This window comes from Desmodus rotundus, chromosome 13 (genome assembly GCF_022682495.2).
Source record: "Desmodus rotundus isolate HL8 chromosome 13, HLdesRot8A.1, whole genome shotgun sequence".
In the NCBI taxonomy this organism is placed as follows: domain Eukaryota; kingdom Metazoa; phylum Chordata; class Mammalia; order Chiroptera; family Phyllostomidae; genus Desmodus; species Desmodus rotundus.
The window spans coordinates 43,372,815-43,381,757 of NC_071399.1; the positions used below are offsets into that span (position 1 = coordinate 43,372,815).

An 8,943-nucleotide genomic window follows, 5' to 3' on the forward strand; every position below is an offset into this window, starting at 1 on the left:
AGAAAAATATAATCTTCCCCAAACTCAATGAAGAAGAAGCAGAAAGCCTGTAAAGACCAATAACAGCTGATGAAATTGAAGCAGTAATCAAAAAATTCCCAGCATGCTAAAGCCCTAGACTGGACAGTCTCACAGGAGAAGTCTACAAAGCTTTTAAGGAAGAACTAACCCCTATCCTTCACAGGCTATTCCAAAAAATTCAAGAAGATGGAAGACTCCCAAACTCTTTTTATGAAGCCAGCATCATCCTAATCCCAAAACCAGATAAAGACAGAACAAAAAAAGAAAACTTGAGGCCAACATCACTGGTGAACATAGATGCTAAAATCCTCTAAAAATATTGGCAAACTGCATCCAGCAATACATTAAAAAGATCATACACCATGACCAAGTGGGATTCATCCCAGAGATGCAAGGATGGTACAATATTCACAAATCAATAAACATCACATGCACAAAATGAAAGACAAAAATCACATGATCATATCAATAGATGCAGAAAAAGCATTTGATAAGATACAGCACCCATTTATGATAAAAACACTCAGCAAAGTGGAAATAGAGGGAGCATTCCTCAACATAATAACGGCCATATATGAGAGACCTACAGCCAACATCATACTCATGGGCAAAAACTAAAAATTTCCCCACTAGGATCAGGAACAAGACAAGGTTGTCCACTTTAACCACTTCTATTCCACATAGTGTTGGAAGTCCTAGCCACAGCAATGAGGCAAAAAAGGAAATAAAAGGCATCCAAATTGGAAAAAAGGAAAGAAAACTGTCATTGTTTGCAGATGACTTAATAGTGTACATAGAAAATCCTATAGATTCCACCAAAAAACTATTCGACCTAATAAATGAATTTGGCAAAACAACGGGATACAAAGTCAATATCCAGAAATCAAAGGCATTTTTGTACACCAACAATGAAATTCAGAAACAGAAATCAGGGGGAAAAAAACCCATTTGCTATGGCAACAAGGAAAATAAAGTACCTCAAAATAACCCTAACCAAGGAGGAAAAAGACCTGTGCTCAGAAAACTACATAACAATGAAGAAAGAAATCAAGGAAGACACAAACAAATGGAAGCATATACCATGTTCATAGATTGGAAGAGTTAACATCATCAAAATGTCCATGCTACCCAGAGCAATTTATAGATTCAACGCAATCCCTATTAAAGTAACCATGGCATATTTCACAGATATAGAACAAACATTTCAGAAATTTATACAGAATCATGAATGACCCCGAATAGCTGCTAAAATTGTGAGGAAGAAGAGCAAAGTAGGAGGGATCACAAAACCTGATATCAAACTGTATTACAAGGCCACTGCAATCAAAACAGCCTGGTAAAGGCATAAGAACAGACACATAGACCAATGGAACAGAACAGAGAGCTCAGAAATGAACTCATGTCTGTAAAGTCAATTAATATTTGACGAAGGGGACAGATGCATAAAATGGAGTAAAAATAACCTCTTCAGCAAATGGAGTTGGGAGATCTGGACAGCTACATGCAAAAAAAAAAATGATACTAGAGCATCAAATTGCCACATACACCAAAATAAACTCAAGGTGGATAAAAGACTTAAATATAAGTCATGACACCATAAAAGTCCTAGAGGAAAGAAGGCAGGAAAATCTCAGACTGATATGTCCCCTAGTGCAAGGGACATAATGGAAAGAATAAACACATGGAATCGAATCAAAATAAAAAGCTTTTTCGTGGCTAAGGAAAACAGCATTAAAATGAAAAGAGAATCAACAACATGGGAAAACATGTTTTAATGGTACCTCGGACAAGGATTTGATCTCCAAAATATATAAAGAACTCACAGGACTCCATCCTAGGAGGACTAAAAATCCAATTAAAAAATGGGCAAAAAACTTGAACAGACACTTCTGAAGGAAGACGTACAAAGGTCCAGAGACATATGAAAAGATGTTTAGCATTGCTGGTCATCAGAGAGATGCAAATGAAAACCACAATGAGATGCCATTTCACACCAGTCAGAATGGCCATCATAAACATGTTAAAGAACAACAAGTGTTGGAGAGGATGTGGAGAAAAGGAAACCCTAGTGCACTTTTTGTGGGATTGCAGACTGGTGCAGCTACTGTGGAAAACAGTATGGAATTTCCTCAGAAAACTTTAAATGGAACTGCCCTTTGACCCGGCAATTCCACTGTTAGGATTATATCTTAAAAACCCTGAAACACAAATCCAAAAGAACCTATGCCCCACAATGTTCATAGCAGCACAATTTACAATAGCCAAGTGCTAGAAGCAACCTAAGGGCCCATCAGTAAATGAATGGATCAAAAAACAATGGTACATTGACAAGATGGAATACTACACAGCAGAAAGAAAGAAGGAGCTCCTACCCTTTGTGACAGCATGGATGGAACTGGAGAGCATTATGGTAAGTGAAATAAGCCAGGCAGTGAGGGACAAATACCATATGATCTCACCTTTAACTGGAACATAATCAATAAGAAAAAAGCAAACAAAAGATAACCACAGACATTGAAGTTAAGAACAATGTAACAATAGCCAGAGGGGAGTGGGGAGGGGACAGTGGGAAGAGGGGTTTACAGGAACTACACATGCACAAAATCAGGGGGGAGGGTGGAGGCGGGGGAGGGAGGTGGGATTGGCTAGGGTGGGGTGGAGGGATGGGGAGAAAATGCACACAACTGTAATTGAATAACAATAAAATTTAAATTAAAAAAACGAAAAAAAACAAAAAAAAACAAACACCCCACAGCTTTTCAAATCAGAAAGTCCTGCGTCCACAGACTAACTTGTCCTGAAGTAATGAGAATTCCTTTCATTGCAACTGACAAGAATCCAACCCAAACAGCATATACAAAGAGGTGAAACTTGGTGGCTATGGCAGAGCTTCCTGAAGAGTATACTGTGCATGGGCTACAGGTATGCTGGGATATCCCCCTTTTCAGCCCTGGGGAAGAGGTGGGATCAACCTGCACTACCATCTCAAAGTAAGAACATGTAAAACCTATCAATGACTCTGATTTCCTTGGCATGATATTCTTGCATGGTTTTCCATTGCATACTGCTATACAGTGTAGTCACTGACTCCTCTTGGGCTCCTATCCTCATATCCCATAGTTAGAGAAAAAACAGGACTCACTTAACTAGCCTAAAGGTAGAAAAATCCAAGGAGAACTCTGATTGGACTGGCTTGCATCATATGTTCCTGCTCCCAACAATTCCCATGACCAGGAGACTAGGTATTGCAGTTGGTCCAGCTTGGGTCAGATGTCCCATTCCTTGTAACCATAAAGTTGGGACCATTTGAGAAAACAGCAGCTCCCTTATCTAGAGATGAAGGGAGAAAGAATGATTCCTCAAAAGGAGATGAACACAAATATTTTGATGAGATCCAGTTGATTAAAATTTTCTTCTATGGTTTGTGCTTTTGATACATCTAAAATCTCTGCCTAGCCCTAGGTCTTAAAGATTTTCCCTATACTTTCTTCTACAAGTGCTATAGTTTTACATCTTACATTTAAATTCATATTCATTTTTAATGAATTTTGGTATCTAGTATGAAGTTTAAGTTGAACTTCATGTTTTGTCTATAAATTTCTAATTCTCCAGTGTAATTTGTTGAAAAGACTATAATTCCTCCATTGAATTGATTTGTACCTTCCCCCAAAATTAATTGTATATATTTCATTGATCTACTTCTGGGTTCTCATTTTTCATTCATTATCTTTGTGTCTATTTGTCTTCCAGTACTAGGGGTCTTAGTTACTATAGTTATATAGTAAGTCTTAACATCAAGTAAAGTATTTCCCCTCCACACATTTAATTCTTTGTCAAAATTGTTTTTGGCTATTCTAGTTTGCAATTCCATATACATTTTTGAATAAGATTCTCTATATCTACAAAATAAACTTACTGAGATTTTGATAGGAACTGTGTTTAATCTAGATATCAATTTTGGGAAAATTGACGTTTTACTATATTGAGTACTTCACTTCCTAAGTCCAATATATCACTCCACTTATTTAGATCTTAACTGATTCATTTTATCTGCATGTTGTGGTTTTCAGCATACAGATCCCATCCTATTTTGTGCTGCAAAAAACACTGTTAAGAGGATGAAAAGAAAGCTACTAACTGTGAACAATATTAGCAAATCATAATCAGAAAAAGATATTATATCTATAAATGTAAAGAACTTTCCAAACTTGACAGCAAAACCCCCTACATACATAGATTAGCAATCAAGTTGTAAAAAAGGCAAAAGATATAAACAATATTTTGCCACACAGGAGATATGCATGGCAAATAGCACATGAAAACATATCCAACATGTTTAGCCATATCATGTTTTAGTACACATGAGTTTTCATCATACACAGGAATTAAAAGATTGAGCGTTCAGGTTGACTGCTTAGTGTGGGAGAATGAAGACAATGTAAAAATCCAGTGTTATGTCAAAATTACATATTTTATTATATATAAAGGCTATTATTTTCTCCACAGGCATATGTTAAATTTATAAAGATGTAAAAGGTATTAACAATATGGTATACATATTTCCTTGCAGAAATGTGTTCACCTGTATTTTAGGGTGACATTATTTTTTATATTTTCTAATACATATCCTAGCTGATTTCCTTAATCCTACTATGTTATTATTGTGGTCATAAAACTCTCATGGCTTCTCCAAATTCTTCTTACACATGTGCTTAACTGGGATCTATACATTCCTTTCAAAAAATAATGCTAGATATCAGGAATTGCTTCTGGACAAGATGGAGGCATAGGTAGTAGATATGCTCCACTTCCTTGCACAGCCAGAAGAAGGATTACAACAAATTTAAAAACAAAAACCAACCAGAACTGCCAGAAAATTGAACTATGTGGAAGTCTGATGACTAAGGAATTAAAAAAGAAACATTCATCCAGACTTGTAGGAGGGGTGGAGATGGGCAGCTGGGGAGGAGAGGACATACAGCAAGGTGGTGGTTGGTAGACCAAGTGGTCCCATATTTGCATGTGGAAAAACCTGGAGGAACAACAGGGGAGTGAGACAGACCTCGTAACTCAGGGTTCCAGTGCAGGAAACTAAAGCCTTAAAACCTCTGACTGTAAAAATGTGTGAGGGTTGCAGTGACAGGAAAAACTCCTAGTCTCACCGGAGAGTCTCCTGGAGGGGCCCATGGGGTCCTAGAACATACACAAGCCTGTCCACTTGGAAAACAACACCAGAAAGGGTACAATCCACTTGTGGGGAGTGAGGGAAGTGGCTGAAAGTGGGATGAGAGCCAAGCAAGTGGCATTGTACCCTCTCTGACCACTCCTTCATGTACAGCACCACAACAAAATGAAGTAGGTTGCCCCGCCCTGGTGAATACATGAGGCTTTACCCCTTACAATGTAACAGGTATGCCAAGACAAAGTAATGTGACACAAATGAAAGAACAGATCAAAACTCTAGTAAAAGAACGAAGCAATGAGGAGATAGCCAACCTATCAGATGCAGAGGTCAAAACACTGGTAACCAGGATGCTCTTAGAAATGAGTGAGTATGGCCACAAAATAAAGGAAGAAGTGAAGGCTATACAAAGTGAAATTAAAGAAAACATACAAGGAACCAACAGTGATGGGAAGGAATCTGGATCTCAAATCAACACATTGGAATAGAAGGAAGAAATAAACTTTCAACCAAAACAGAATGAAGAAAGAAGAATTCAAAAAAAAAAAAAAATGAGGAGAGGCTTAGGAACTTCTGGGACAACTTTAATGTTCCAACATTTGAATCATAGGGGTGCCCAAAGGAGAACAGGAAAAGTAAGAAATTGAAAACTTATTTGAGAAAATAATGAAGGGAAACTTCACCAATCTGGTAAAGGAAATAGACATACCAGTGCAGGAAGCCCAGAGAGTCCCAAAGAAGTTGGAACCAAGGAAGAACACACCAAAACACATCATAATTACATTATCCAAGATTAAAGATAAGGAGACAATCTTAAAGCAGCACAAGGAAAGGAGACAATTACCTATGAAGGAGTTCCAATAAGACTATCAGCTGATTTCTCAAAAGAAACCTTACAGGCAAGAAGGGGCTGGAAAGAAGTATTCAAAGTCATGAAAGGCAAGGACCTACATCCAAGATTACTCTATCCAGCGAAGCTATCATTTAGAATGGAAGGGCAGATAAAGTGCTTCTCAGATAAGGTCAAGTTCAAGGAGATCATCATCACCAAACCCTTATTATATGAAATGTTAAAGGGACTATCTAAGAAAAAGGAGATGAAAACTATGAACAGTAAAATGACAACAAACTCACAGCTATGAACAACTGAACTTAAAAAAACAAACTAAGCAAACAACTAGAGCAGGAACAGAATCACAGAAACCAAGATCACACAAGATAACCCTCCCCACATGGAGGGTTATCAGCAGGGAGTAAGAGGGGGTTGATCAGGGGGAAATGGTACAGGGAATAAGAAGCATAATTTGTAGGCATGAAATAGACAAGGTGGAGTTAAGAATAGTATAGAAAATGGAGAAGCCAAAGAACTTATATGTATGACTCATGGACATAAACTAAGTGGAGGAAATGCTGGAGGGAGGAGAGGTGCAGGGTGGAGGGGGATAAAGTGAGGAAACAAATGGGATAGGTGTAAGAGAATACTCAATAAATTATACTTAAAAATAATGCTAGATATCGAATAGCAATGAATTCTTTGACACAGTCATTGAAGGTCAAATAGTTATCAGGCATTGGATGTAAAGAAAAGATTTTTTAAAATATTTTATTATTTTCAATTACAATTTACTTTCAATATTATTTTGTATTAGTTTCAGGTGTACAATATAATAATTAGAAAATCAAATACCTTATAAAGTGTTCCCCACTGCCTGATATTTCTAATACCCACCTTGTACCATACATAGTTATTATAATATTCACTATATTCCCTATGCTGTACTTAACATCCTTGTGACTATTTTGTAACTACCCATTTGTACTTAATCCCTTCACCTTTTTCAGCCAATCCTCCCAAATCCCTCCCTCTACAACCATCATTCTATTCTCTATAAGTCTGTTTCAATTATGTTTATTTTGTTCCTTAGATTCCACATAAAAGTGAAATCTTATGGTATTTGCCTTTCTCTGACTGACTTACTTCACTTAGCATAATACCCTCTTGGTACATTCATGCAGTCACAAATGGTGACATTTCATTCTTTTTTTATAGCTGAGTAACATTCCATTGTGTATATGTACCACCTCTTCTTTTTTTCATTTTACTTATTTTTTTATTTATTGTTGTTCAGTTACAGTTTTCCCATCTTTTACCCCATTGCTCACCCTTCCCCATCCCCCCACTTGCACAGTCATTATCCCCCATTGTCCGTGCCCATGAGTTCTTTATTCATGATCCTTTCATTATCCCTTCCCCTTCTTTCCCCCATTATTCCCCTACCCGCTCCCCTCTGGTCACTGTCAGTTTGTTCTTTATTTCCAAATCTCTGGTCCTATTTTGCTCATTTGTTTGTTTTGTTGATTAGATTCTACTTATAGGTGAGATCAAATGGTATTTGCCTTTCACCTGATGGCTTATTTCACTTAGCATAGTGCTCTTCAGTTCCATCCATGCTACCAAGTATCAGAAAGGGTAGGAGTTCCTTCTTCTTTGTTTTTTTCTTTTTTTTTTATGGTTACCTAGGGTATGTTTTCATAGAATGTGGTGTGCTAGGATATAGTTTCTTAGGGCTTGGATTCTTAGGAAAACTTGTTTCCTAGGATACATGGTTTCCTAGGATATGGTTTCCTAGGATAGGAGTTCCTTCCTTATTTCTGCTACATAGTATTCCATTGTCTAAATGTACCACAGGGTTTTGTTGTTGTTGTTGTTGTTGTTGTTTTTGATCCACTCATTTACTGATGGGCACTTAGGCGGTTCCCAGTACTTGGCAATTATAAATAACACTTTTAAAAAAATTTTGTAAATCTTTATTTAAAAATCTGATTGGCCAACTTAGTGTTTTCCACCAACACGAGGAGCAGAAACCTTCACAGGCTTCACAATCTTTTGCTTAGGTGTCGCTTTTGTGGGAGCCTTAGCAGCAGGCATTGCTGTCTTTTTAGATGCTTGCTTAGCCTTTTTTGCTTCCTTGGCAGCCCTGATAGCTGTTCTTGTTGAGCTTTCCTAACTTCATGTTTCTGATTCTTCTTGACCATTATATCAGCAAGAGATGCACCAGTGATGGCCCTCTGGAATTTGACTGCACGGTGGGTTCTCTTCTTCTGAATTTCGTCCGACTGTCCCTTTTTGTGCTTTCTTCTGTAGAGGACAGTCCAGTTTATCTGTCAAGGATTCCTCTTGGAAAGGAATGCCAACTCGCATTTTGCATTAAGAAATTGGAGCCTCCCAAATTGGAGCCTTCCCGTCGGTCCTGGTGTAGTGCCTCCCATGTCCAGGGTAGATCTTGTACCCACTGAAACTGCACAGCTCAACCTTCATGGCTGTGGTGGCTGGGCAATAACACTTCTATGAAAGTCAGGGATCATAGGTTCTTTTGAATTGGTGATTCAGGATTCTTACAGTCTCACCACTGGGATCACTGGACTGAAAGCCAGTTCCATCTTTAGTTTTTTGAGGAAAATCCATACTGTTTTCCACAGTGGCTGTACCAGCCTGAATTCTCATCAACAGGATACTAGGATTCTGTTTTCTCCACCACCTCACCAGCATTTGTTTGATGATTTATTAGTGATGACCATTCTGACCTGCATGAAGTGAAATCTCATTGTTTTAATTTGTATCTTTGTAATGGCTGGTGATGTTCAGCATTTTTTCATGTGTCTATGGGCCCTCTGTACATCCTCCTTGGAGAAGTGCCTGTTCAGGTCATTTGCCCATTTCTTTATTGGATTGTTTGTCT

General features: G+C 37.9%; 1 pseudogene; it reads right to left on the bottom strand.

The window, feature by feature from the left end:
* Positions 1-8,008: 8,008 nt before the first annotated feature.
* Positions 8,009-8,522, bottom strand: LOC112321550 (large ribosomal subunit protein eL24-like; annotated as a pseudogene).
* Between the last annotated feature and the right edge of the window lie 421 nt (positions 8,523-8,943).